General features: G+C 38.9%; 1 long non-coding RNA gene across 1 annotated transcript in view; it reads right to left on the bottom strand.

Annotated features, from left to right (window-relative positions):
• The window catches only part of LOC148108486 (uncharacterized), a 181,878-nt gene extending 170,509 nt beyond the window's left edge, over positions 1-11,369 (bottom strand). The window contains exon 1 of the long non-coding RNA XR_015727808.1: positions 11,303-11,369. This is a non-coding gene — a long non-coding RNA (uncharacterized LOC148108486). The remainder of the gene's footprint in view (positions 1-11,302) is intronic.
• Between the last annotated feature and the right edge of the window lie 1,339 nt (positions 11,370-12,708).

Here is a 12,708-nt window from a genome sequence, read left to right as displayed (position 1 = left end):
GACTCAAGCCTACACGACCAGCCTCTACACAACCCACTTTCTTTTACTCTCGAGGTGTTCTTTACACTGGTTTTCTTTCAGATTCTCCAAGGAGTCGATTGCTTTCCAACAAGATGGTCTTCACAGACGTTCCTTTGTCAGGAACCCCCTGCCCCTCCTGTCTGACATGGCTGCCTCATCTCATCTCTCCTATATAATAACTTCCTTAGAGGTACCGTTCCCAGATTACTGCTCATCCAAAATTTAATCACTCTCTCATTGTCCTTTTGAGCAGCTTGTCCTTTTCTATATAGACCTTATTAATTTAATAAACACACTGGGGAGCAAAAGGACTTGAACAAAATAAATTCTTTAGCATGGCTAATGTCCCCAAGAGATAATCTGCTACACTGCTCACTTTTCCCTCTCATTTCCCATTGTCTTCCCAAACACTGAGGAACACTCATTTTCTTGTCAGTTCTATGATAGATCCGATTTTCACATTTTAAATAAAATTTTCTATAATATTAGTTATTTTTCATGGAGAGTTCTAAAATTCTGCCAGAGTCAAAACCCTCTGTACAGTCTTTCCACATACATTTAAGTATTTTTATATTAGATTGTAAGCATCTAAAGACAGGTAGTAAAAAAAAAGATTATACGCCATACACTCACATTCACACACACACACACACACACACACACACACACACACACACACACACACTATACCTAGCCCATGAATACAATGAAATACAAGTTATCTGACCAAATACATTACATGATGATTTGTGATTATTTATGTATAAAAATCCAAATATTGTTGTTGCCTAAACTGTTTTTAGCCCTACCTTTATCGTCATCATTCAGCATTTCCCAGTTGATAATTGAAGTTAATGAAAATTTGGTAGAGGATGAGCCTGGGATGTTATGGTAAGAAAGAATTACCAGATGCAATACCATTCTTTCTTTTCTTTTCTTTTCTATTTTTTTTTTTTTTAGATTTTATTTATTTGAGCCAAGGGAGGGAGAAGAAGAAGCAGATACCCTGCTGAGCAAGGAGCCTAGTAAGGAGCTGGGCACAGGGCTCACTCCCAGGATCATGACCTGAGCTGAAGGCAGACACTTAACCAACTGAGCTACCCAGGCACACTGATGTGATACCATTCTTGCTGAATTTCATAGACTTCTGGGATGGTGGAGGGTTTAAATGGAACTTCAAAAGAAGAGTTGGCTTAGAAAATTGAAGAGAGATTGGAAATCCACTCAAGGAAAATTGTTTAAAGGCATGATTAAAGATGGAGAAATATCCCTGACTTTTTGTAGATTACTGAATTACTCAGGGTGCTCGAAATTGATTAGAATTGTTACACTTCAAAACAACATTGGACAATCAGAAAAAGTAGATCAGCTGTCACCAGATGGGTCACACACAGACCCACTTTGAAGAACAGAATGTCTGTTTTCTACCCTCTTGTGTGTCCTTCTCAGTTTTTTGTTCAATAAAGTACATACATCCAGGAATGTCAATGCTTTCATGCTACTTGAAGTCACGCTGGTCATGAAGAAAAGGGATTTGACAAACACATTTCCATTAAGGTAGATTTACTTTTGGTGTTGACTTTTCTTAGAGAAAATTTTTATTTTAAAATATAGCTTTGATTAGAAATTAATGAGTGTTATCTTTGCCTATAGTGATAAAGAAGAGAGATACCTTAAGGCAAGAGGCCTGTCCTGTTCCCTGAAGACACTCTGTTGTTTCTTCATATTCTTTCCTTTTTGCTTTCTACAATACAAAACTCTAGCTAATTCTCATGCAAGCACACTACTTGGGACAAGAGTGTGATTCATACATCTTTCTCAATGGCTTTTTTCAAAACTGCTTTCTCTACTTGGCAGACGTATTTGGGTAACACAGTGGTAGGAGAAAGTCAAAGTTTTTGAGCTCAGCAGAAGTGAGAAAGGATCCTGCCCCACTCCCCTCCTACCTGGAGGTTCCTGAGCAATCATACTCACTGATATTGTTTTCCTCATCTGGGAAAGAGAATCATAAGCACTGTTGTGAAAATTAAAGATAATATGAGTATGCATAATGGGCACACCATAAATTACCTGGTTTGGAGATATCATACTTGTATAATACATAGTGCAGTTACATGAATATGACTGGTAGATACAGATCTTTATACGTAGCATCTGATTCTTCTTCTGCAGATAACAGATATGTTATACATAGTATACATGCTGTTCTGGTTTTCTTTTCTGTGTGTGCAAATCTAAGCTGTCTATCCAGGTAAAACACTCTCCAATCAGAAGGGAAGGTGGCCATAAACAACTGGGGAGGCCATATCTGTGCCTCCCAGCTGCAATCAGCTCAGTATTTATTTAAATTCTTTGTCTATCTTAAATAACACTTCCTCCTTGATGTCTTTATTGATACCATCCACTGTTCACCAAGTCTCCCACACTGTATTCCCACAGCGCCCTTTTATGTGTCTATTTTATTTTGATAATGGAACATGTTTTTAATTAACCTATTTCCCATATTACAATTCCCATACCCCATCCTCCAAGTAGATTGTAATCACTTTGAGAACAGGGAATATGTCACACTTCTTCCGTAACCGGTAATCTCATGGGCAATACCTATATATTAAAGATGCTTCAACATATTTGTTGAATTTTATTGCAATGAATCTCTTAGGAATGGGGAATGACACATACATTGCTCTCTAATAATTGACGAGCCCTCTTTTCAGTTCTGCCGGGTCTGCACCCAGCCCGTGACCCATCACTGCAAATACATTTGCTGTTGGTTTGGTGATCGTGTCACTGTGCCAGACAGAACAGAAAGAACTTTTGTATTCACATGTTTAGTACAATAGGCTCTCCTATTCTGAAGTGGAATAAGTTTCCGAGTCTGATTGCTTCTGAAGAGCAAAGTTACTGTGAGAAGAAGCTGGAAAGAATTTGCTCCTGCTCTGACTGCATTTTTTAATCATCACTGTTTGCCCCTCCAGTGCGTCTGCCCATTTCCAAAGCCAGGCTCATGATTTTGATGCACCATCGTGGCTAAATACAGTATATCATTTCAGCAGGCTCTTCACATTGTGTTATTGTTAATGATGCTTTTTATTTACCAGAACCATAGGCAATATGATATTACTCTCATTCAGTGAGCCCGGCAGGAGACTTTTTAAAAGTGTAATGCATTTGCTCTAATGTCTCTGATCAGGTGGATCCGGCCTGGAAAAACTCCAAGTTAGATAATTACATTTTTTGCTACCTATAATTTCCACCACCCCTTTGAGAGCTTGTAGCATTCTTCTCCTTTCATACTCCACACATGTGTGGTGTTTGCTGAACTCGATTTTAAAAAGAAAAGAAAATCAGCCTGGAGTCTTAATCTCCAGGAGGTGAGGGAAGAACAACCAAAATTGGAGAGTTCAGAATGAACACTTCTAAATTTGTGATGTCTCTGAAGTTTGATGTTAGTTTTCTCCATTCCTTCAAAATCCATGTCCTGTTTTGCCCCTTTCCCACGACCCATCTTCTCTCACTTTGGATAAGCAGTCTTCTAGTGCTACCATGTTTTCAATAATGAGAGGAAGTGATCAAGTAAAATCATTCTTACTAAAATATACATATTATGCTTGATAACATGTCTAGAGAACCTTGAACTTAAAAAAAAGATGATTACTGGAAGGGATAAAACATAACACAGAGGGACAGATTTCCAAGGGCAGAATTTTAGTGCCCATATTCTGTGAGAAAAAAGATATTCTCAAGTGATGAATATGACGTCGGGAAGATGTTAGGGTTTGAAGCCGAAGGCCAAGAAGGAATTCTTGAGGCATCTTTGGTGCAAAAAAGTGGTTTTATTAAAGCAGAGGGACAGGACCTATGGGCAGAAAGAGCTGAACTGGGGTCATGAGGAGTGGCTTAGGGATAGCAGGAGGGGGTTACCATAGCGTAAGTCTCTGAGGAATTTTGGAAGCAAGGTTTCCAAGGACCTTGAGGGGGCTAGCTATTGTTGGGAAAAGGTCATTTATTACTGTCTAATAAAGCCAGAGTCATGAGACTCTTCAGATGTATATTGGTGGGTCATATGCTTGGGGGATGATTGCCAACATGTATCTTGGGGGATAGAGATAAAGGAAGTTTCCAAAGGAATTTTTTATATGTTATAGTAGACTTACAGGATCCTGGGGGTTGGGCTGAGATTGCCTTTTGCCCTTAGCAAAGTATTAACATGGAGGCAGCTGAGTTCCTAGAGGAATGTCACTCTGCCTGTTTCAAGGATTTGTCAATGGGCTGTAGATAGTAAGGAAAGTAATAATTTTTCTTCTGCCTTTGTTTCCCATATCGAGTATAGCGCATGCACCTTAAGTTCCCTCCTGCGCCTCCACACAAGAACTGCACTGCTTTTTAAGGTAAAAAGAAATACTGGAGTCTAGATTTTATTGTCTCTAATAGGTTACATTAGCATACAAGGCTCTTTGCACATAAGGTGTGACAGGGTCAAGAAGAATGTTTTCCGTTTTTTTAAGAGGTCCCAGGATTAATCTTTTTTTTTTTTTAAAGAGTAAAATCTGCTGTAGTTAAGTGATGAAGGTGACTGAATGACTAAGCTGAGTAATAATATCTGGGTACAAAAAGGTTATGACCTTCAGATCCATAAAATAGCAAGACTAAATTTCAGTCCTGACTGGTAGAATTAGAAGGGTTGTCATGGCAGGGTATCAATCCATGTATCATAATTACATGAAGGGATGAGTTTTAAAGGGAAATGCTTCCTCAAGTGTGTCATGCCCATTTCAGTGGTGTTTCACATTGGTTCTTTATGGACATACATGATATTCTCTTACTTTTTTCAGATGTCTCCCTTCCCTTTGGGGACCTGGATGCTCATAGAATCTCTATAGTCCATGTTAGCCCACCCAAACACCTCTTTCAAAGCTCTACCTCAGAGTCACGTGCAGTTTACTATCAGGGCAATTGCTCAACTGACACTGAGAGCTGACATCAGTGTAATGGAGAAGCCTGGCATGTATTTATGGAACATTAATTCAGTCTATAATATTATAGCTGTCAAAGTTGACTAATGTAGATATTAATTTATGTATTTTCCCTTTTCCTGATATGCCCTGAATTTGTTGATTCTATGCAGCCTTATTGGTGGGGGGAGAGAGCAGGGTGTGAAAATTTGCTCTATATCGCACCAGATCACCTTTCTTTGCTTTCCTAATGTTACAGACAGACACATGCCATTTTTATCTAGAAATGATTTGAGGCAGGGCTGAGCAGAATGGTGGATTCTCCTGTTACACTGGAATCAGGGTAGGGTCAAGGTGACTCTTAAGGGAGTTGGCCACATACCAATTTACGTCTGGAAGTGACAGTAGTAGTGGACAGAAGCAATTCTGTCTCTGAAGGTCTAAAAGGGGAGCAAATTTTTGGAAGAAGGTGATAATTTAAATTTTAGAAGTGCCGCATTTTAGATGTTGGCAGGACATAAATGGAAATATTCCAAATGAGCATACTCAATGGGGAATGATGCTATTTAAGGTAAGAAGAAAGATGGTATTAGGAGACGCATCCTTTCTTTTGAGTTCCTTTGAAATGCAATCAATGGACCCATGTTTAACTTTTGGGCTTATAGTCAAAGTCACCAATTCTTTTGCTCACCTGGTTTCATAGCCTCTGCTCACGAGTTTCCCTGGTCCTTGACCCATTTTGGCAGGAAACGTGGCTCATATTCTCAGCCTAGCATCTTGTGCTTGGAGTAGAGGTTTGGGTTAATATGTCCCTTGAACACTATCATCTCACAACTTCTGGTATTTTCCCATTGGTTTTGGTACCAGAAACACAGTCTACTAATGACACATCTGAAATCTTTGTTTTGCAGGGTCTGCATGTTCCATGACTCTGAGAAATCAGAGTCCTCCTGGGTTCATCTCTATTGTCTTTTCTAAATTAATTGTTTGATTAAGTGTCTGTGTTCTTTAAAGCCCAATTTGCCAGCCTCCCTAACTATGGCCATTGCTTTGTTTTTCAGAAATCTTATCCATACTTACACAATCAGTCCTAGTAGATTGGCCACTACTATTAGTTCTACCACTAATTACTAGTCTTACTAGTCTGCTACCTACTAGAGCAAGGGCTGACAAACTTTTTCTAAAAAAGGCCATGTAGGGGTGCCTGGGTGGCACATGATTGCATGATAAAGTAATGGTGGCCATCTGTGACTCAAGGGATACTGATTCTTACAATATGGGGTAGGCAACTTGAAAAAAGTTCATTTGAGATTTCTGATACTGTACATTCAGTGTCTCTTTAAGGACTTTTAAGTTATTCGTTATCTTTAAAAACTTCAACTAGTGCTTTATGGAGTCTCTCAGTTTTCTGATATTCTTTTGGTGCCTAGCACAGGGCTTGTCCACTTTAGGGATTCGATGGAGATATGTTGACCAAGTGATTAAATTTTATCCCCAAGCTACTCTTGAGCCTCATAAATCTCTTCCATCTCAAATTTGTCACTCTGAATACATGAAAAAAGGAAAGGACAATGCACCCCTCTGTGCCCTGCCTTAGTCACTCATTGTCCTTGCATCAAGTTACAAAGATTTATTTCTTTTAATCAGCCTTGATCAAACACTCCCTCTAACCAGTTAACCTTTCAGGTTGTTTTCCCCTTATTTCTGAATATTTGTCTTTAGCTGTCTTCTCTCAAGGTGTTCAGAAAGAGCCAAAGCAATACAGTAGGACAGCTAGTAAGTAGACCAAAGAAGTGGTAACTTCATTAGTACGAATATGAGGAATACTATCTATCCTTCCCCTCCCACACTCTGTACACACACATACACACACGTACGCGCGTACACACACACACACACACACACACACACACACACACACACACACAGTCTTCTTTATGGTCATCCATTATGAAATTCTGACCAATAGATAGATATTCATGCATTTGGAGTGCTCACATCCCAGGCTCTGATCAGATGATTAGTACCTTAAAAATGTCTTGCCAAACAGGTGGATGTGGAGGGCAGAGCTGCTGGAGGAATTTCATAGGGGATAGGAAAATGGACAGGGAGCAAGGATATGGAATAACACAAAGCATTCCTTTTGCTGGTGATCCCTGGTTAAATGTCTTATGACAATGTATTTTTAAATATTAATCACTTAAAATGTGTTCTGGTATTTGTTTACCACAAATGACATTGAATTTTACATGCTAATATGTTTAAGTTTTTTAAATAAAAAAAAAAAAAAAACAAGACAAAAACAAGCAAACAAACAAAAAAACAGCGCAAAGGCCCTAAAAGCAAACTTTCTGATTCCACAACTATTTTGAGGAAACAGTACAATATGTTTTTTTTAAAGGCCCAATAAAATGGCATTTCTCTGAGTTTGTATGATCACTTTACTCCATCATTTAAAGCTAACAATTTTAGTTGTCTTTGCTGCAGGTCTAAATTTACCTAATTTTCCAGACATTCAAATTCCTGTCTATGTTGACAACCTCATCACTCCAAGACATCCCAGGCTAGTTTTTCTTTGTTTTAAGGTCATATGTTTTCTTGGGAATCCTAAACCCTTAGGGAATATAGGAGTGACAGGCAAACCAGGGAGCATTTTCTTTCTTAACAACAGTCAAACTCCAAGAAGATGCTCATCAAATAATTGTGAGGCTTGAAAACATTCAAAAGTCATCGTCTCCTGTGATGTGTAGAATAATTAAATGCAACATCAGCATGACATCAGTGGTAGATAATTTCCAGCCGTAAAATGCCATTGTCTCGCATTAACTTGTGGGTTGTTGGAGGTTTTTGTCTCCATTTCACCAGACAGAGTACAAAACATTGTGACATGCTTAATATTTCTTCCGCCAAGATGTCCACTCCGATTCCTCACCCTTTACAGAGTTGTTGATTTCATTCTGCATTTAGCTGCCAAAAAAGCGATTGCGTGTGCAGCACCAGTAACAAAGTGAAAATGAATTATGCATCAGAAGGAACTGCATTTGAGTCAAAAAACTTAGACTTCAGCATCTTCAAATTACAATATGATTTAAGAAGGAATACATTTAAGGAGATAGCAATGGACTGAGGTGAAGGGGTCAGCATTGGCCCGGTTTAATATAATTTAGCTTTCAATTATTTATTTTTTAAAGAGCTACTAAGCACACTGAATCTCTTTAATGGCAATGTCAAAAGTATGGAGACTGGAGAAAAGCCATGAATAATAGTGACAGATTGTTATGCATGGTAATGTTATAGGGCCTGCTGCAAACCGAAGCATTCACCAGAGCAGGGAGAGCAAACAAGGAGCAGCCTGCTATGAAAGCGAGGGACATGGCTCCTTCCCCGAGCAGGGAAGACAGCTGAACTCCACTTCCCATCTAACTGGCTTTGTCAAAAAGGCCACTAAGTTGATAGGTCCACAAGAATTCTGCACTTCTCTTTTCGCACGGAAACATATAATTGCTTGTTTAAATTGTCCACCTTTAATTTTATTGACAGTAAAACTGACTCAGTAAAATAGCCTCACACATTCTTTGAGCAACCATGCAGTGACAAGAACTGGGAAAAGTGCCCCAGAAGACAGGAGGCCACAATCTGCCCCTCCCTCAGAAAATCAGTCATCAAGTGGATAAATTTGAATAGGGAAATGTAGGTACCAAAATAAAGGATATACATGTGTTAAAGAATCTAATATAAATGGGAAGTGTTTATTAATACAGAGGAGGAAGGTATCACGGTGAAGTAGAATCTGGACAAAGATTAGGAATCCCCATGTTTATCCATCAACTCACCTCGTGTCCCACTCCCCTCTGCCCACTGCTCTCTTGTAACAAACAACACTGACCAAGAAGAAACCCTACCCATGTGCCGTGTTTCCCACCCATGGGACAAGTAGTTCATTTCTTCTATGGCCACTGCTTACTTGGGTGATGTAAATATCTCTCGGTCAAACGGTCATTTTGCCACACTGAACAGTCTTTTGGATACTAGAAGGATTAGGATTCTCATCCCCTCCCATTACCATACCATTTTTATCCCTCCTCCCCTGTCTCAGAACCACTTGCCCCACCAGGCCAATCTTTCTTGGCTTAGTGCCAAGTGACAAAAGCAGTGTCATGTGGAGAAAAAACAAAACGAAACATAAATTAGGAATCAGGAGGGCAGATTTCCAGTCTTGGCTTTTACGTGCTTATTTAGACAATGTCGGGACTTTGTTTCTTCAACTTTTAAGTGAACAGATTGGTTAAATAACTGGTTTAAGAGCATATATACATGTACACACACATACAGCTTAAACCTTTAGTAGTAGAGTATTTTTCTTTTCAAAATAATTTTCTTTCACAGACCCCCCAGGTGTTGAGCAGACAGGAACAAGGCATGCTAGTTGGCCCACGGCACCCAGCGCCCTTCCCTCTCCAGGATGAGCTCGCTGAGCTCTGCAGTGTCCAGTCTTAAAATTGACACGATAGCGCAATTTCTGAAGTTCTTTCAAGTTCTGAATTTCTTGGATTTCCTGTCATTCTCTAAAACATTTTGTTCTAAAGTGTTACTATCTTAAAACTCATTCTACTACCATCTGTGCCTTTTTTAAAAAACAAAACATGGAGAGAAAAAAGCTAAAACTAAGGAAATACTTAAGGATACAATTTCTGAGAAAGGGAAGTTAATTGTTCCCAATTGCACATCAAAGTGGTCTAAGTCATTGCCTAGCCTGTATCAGTTAGCAGCTCTACAGAAACTTCAAGCAGAAGGATGTGTCCGTTTACCATTTCACTGACAGATCAAGGGGGAAGGATGTGTTGCACAGGCAGAGACAAGTACCAGGTCACTGGTAGTTTTTGCTCAGTCTCATTTTGCACACTTGTGCAAAGGCAGCGCTTTCATGACTATACAGTCTGTGCATTTCTGTCCTACGGTGAAGATTGCAGGGCATGTGGTTCTGAGAAAACATCGCTGCTTAAATATGAAAATACGTAACAGCAAGCTGCCAATGGAACAGTGTGTTGAGTGAGGGAGCCAGGGCTTCCTAGAGCCTAAGCTGCATGTGATTTTGAAAATTATAAAAACAAAGTAAGTAAAAATAAGTAAAAGAAAACTTGGATGGAGATAATTCTTGCCTGATGCCTACAGAAAAACCAAGTATTTTTCTGATAAAATGGTTAGCCGCTCTACAAGAGCAGGCCCCGGCCTTTGATTAGCTACGTTCTAGGGAGGTCGTTAATATTTTTCAAATGGGAAAACAGAATTTTTAAAGCAAAATTACATTTAAGCTATCCAATTAAAAAAGAACTTTAAAATAGAGACTCTTAAAAATAGACAGCAAACAGGTTTGATGGAGGGAAGTGGGTGGGGGATGGGCTAGATGGGTGACGGGTATTAAGAGCGCACTTGTGCAGGGCGCCTGGGTGGCTCAGCTGGTTAAGTGTCTGCCTTCGGCTCAGGTCATGATCCTGGGGTCCTGGGATTGAGCCCCGTGTTGGGCTGCCTGCTCAGTGGGGAGTCAGCTTCTCCCTCTCCCTCTACCGCTCCCCACCACTCGTGCTCTCTGTCCCTTCCTCTCTTTCAAATAAATAATTAAAATCTTAAAAAAAAAAAAAAAAAAAAACAAGAGGGCACTTGTGATGAGCACTGGGCATTATATGTAAGTGACAAATCACCGAATTCTACTCCTGAAACCAACATTACACTAGATGTTAACTAACTCGAATTGAAATAAAAATTTGAAAAGGAAAAAAAAAAACCCTAAAACAGGTGAGATTAAGAGAGAATGAGAAAAGAATATTCTATTTTAGAAAAACAGTGTTAGAAAAAAAATGGGGCTGAAAGCAAAACTGAGTATTTTATCTTCAAGAAAGATGGAGATCTGCTGATTTCAAGGTTTGAAGTTTAGCTTTCTCCAGTTTGGAGTTTGGGGTTTAACTTTCAATATTTCTGTTTTTTATCATCACATCATCCCTTTTCTGCAATCAATAGTGCAACCCTTCCCTTCTGGGGAAAAAAAGAAAGAAAGAGAAGATGAGCAGAACTATTCTGTCATAAGCCAGTGCCACCTCTCTGATGCCCTGGGCTCTACTTTTCCACAGATCTGAGGCCTTGGAAAAGACTAGAAGCTTTATTTTTAGCTAACAAGCAAATAATTAGCTAACTGCTAAAAAGTTAACTAGTGATGGTGTAATGTCTTGCCCCTCACTCTTTAAAGAGTAAGTGAAAAAGATAAGTTAATTATGACTGAGTAAAAGAAAAACAATCACTGGGATGAGTAAAAAGAGCTACAAGAATCCTACCTTATCTGTATTACTCTTTCCACGGTTGCAGTTACCCGAGTTCCGCTGTGTTCCAGAAGCAGATGATCCTCCTGATTTAATAGCAGAAGGTCAATATTAGCCTCTTAACACCATATCACAATGCCTGAGTCATTTACCTCACTTTATCTCATTACAAAGGCATTTTGTCATCACACATCATCACAAGGCAAAGAAGGGTCAGTAATAAGATATAAGATATTTTGAGAGAGAGAAAGTGAGAGAGAGAGAGAGAGACCATACTCATTTAACTTTTATTAAAGTGTATCTTATAATTGGTTTATTTTATTACTGTTGTTGTTAATCTCTTACTGTACCTAATTTCTAAATTAAACTTGGCTATAGGTAATTATATATAGGAAAAAACATAGTATATTTAGGGCCCACTACTATCTGTGGTTTCAGGAATCCACTGGGGGTCTTGGAAAGTATCTCCCACAGGTAACAGGGGACTGTTGTATATATGCTGTGGGGATGTGTATGAGGCAGTGAGACAGAGAATGCTTTCATCTTAATCAACTAATTAATTCTTAGAATTCAATGTAACCTGTCAAAGGCAGCTTCAATCAGAGTTAGGGGTAATTTGGGATCTTCAGGGGTTGGTGGGGTCTAGATAACATTATCCATGATTCTCATGAATGCCATACTGGTTTTTCTGTTAAACAGAGCAACCAACTCTACATAATCATGACAGTCATCTGATTGATCTTGACATGTGGGAGAAATGCCACTATTCACACTGAGTGATTATCATGTAATACAAAAGCCAGAAGAATATATGGCAGGATATCAAATGACCAATCTGATTTTTCTGGTCTCTTTTTGTAACACACTGCCCACTCCCTGGACTAGGACCAAGGAAGAGGTTTTGAGAGAGAAGAAATCCATCTTGTTTTGCTTTCTTTCATTTTTATATAAACCTTGTTCAGAAAGTTTTGTTGTGTTTTGTATCATGGGTGGAGGTGCCCCTTCCCAAATCACGTTGACATTCAGCCTGACAGGTAGATAGCACTTAATTAGTCTCAAGAATCTACTTGTTAGAGAAAACTTTGTTGTTTCAAAGAGTCACAATGACAGAAATACAGTTTCTTGGTACTGTTATAAAATTCCTAAACATGACCACATAATTTAGAAAGGGGTTGTGTCATCACATTCAAAATAGGAAGCCTATCCTGAAGCATACATCTGGCCTCTAAATTTGTCAGACCACTATAAAACCAACCAAAACGTTTGTTTGATTCTGTGATATTGGTTGTCTTTTTCTTGTGATGATATAAATGTAGGATGTTAGATCACTAAAGGACATTAGTGTAAAATTCTTTCAATTACAGATTTAAAGGAAGGGTCCTCAAGAAACTATAGAATTTCCTAAACAAAGTCAAATGTCA

Source organism: Ursus americanus, chromosome 19 (genome assembly GCF_024610735.1).
Source record: "Ursus americanus isolate L20-20 chromosome 19, mUrsAme1.1.p, whole genome shotgun sequence".
Classification (NCBI taxonomy): Eukaryota; Metazoa; Chordata; class Mammalia; order Carnivora; family Ursidae; genus Ursus; species Ursus americanus.
The sequence above is the reverse complement of the archived record's forward strand: the minus strand, read 5'-3'. Positions and strand labels throughout refer to the sequence as shown.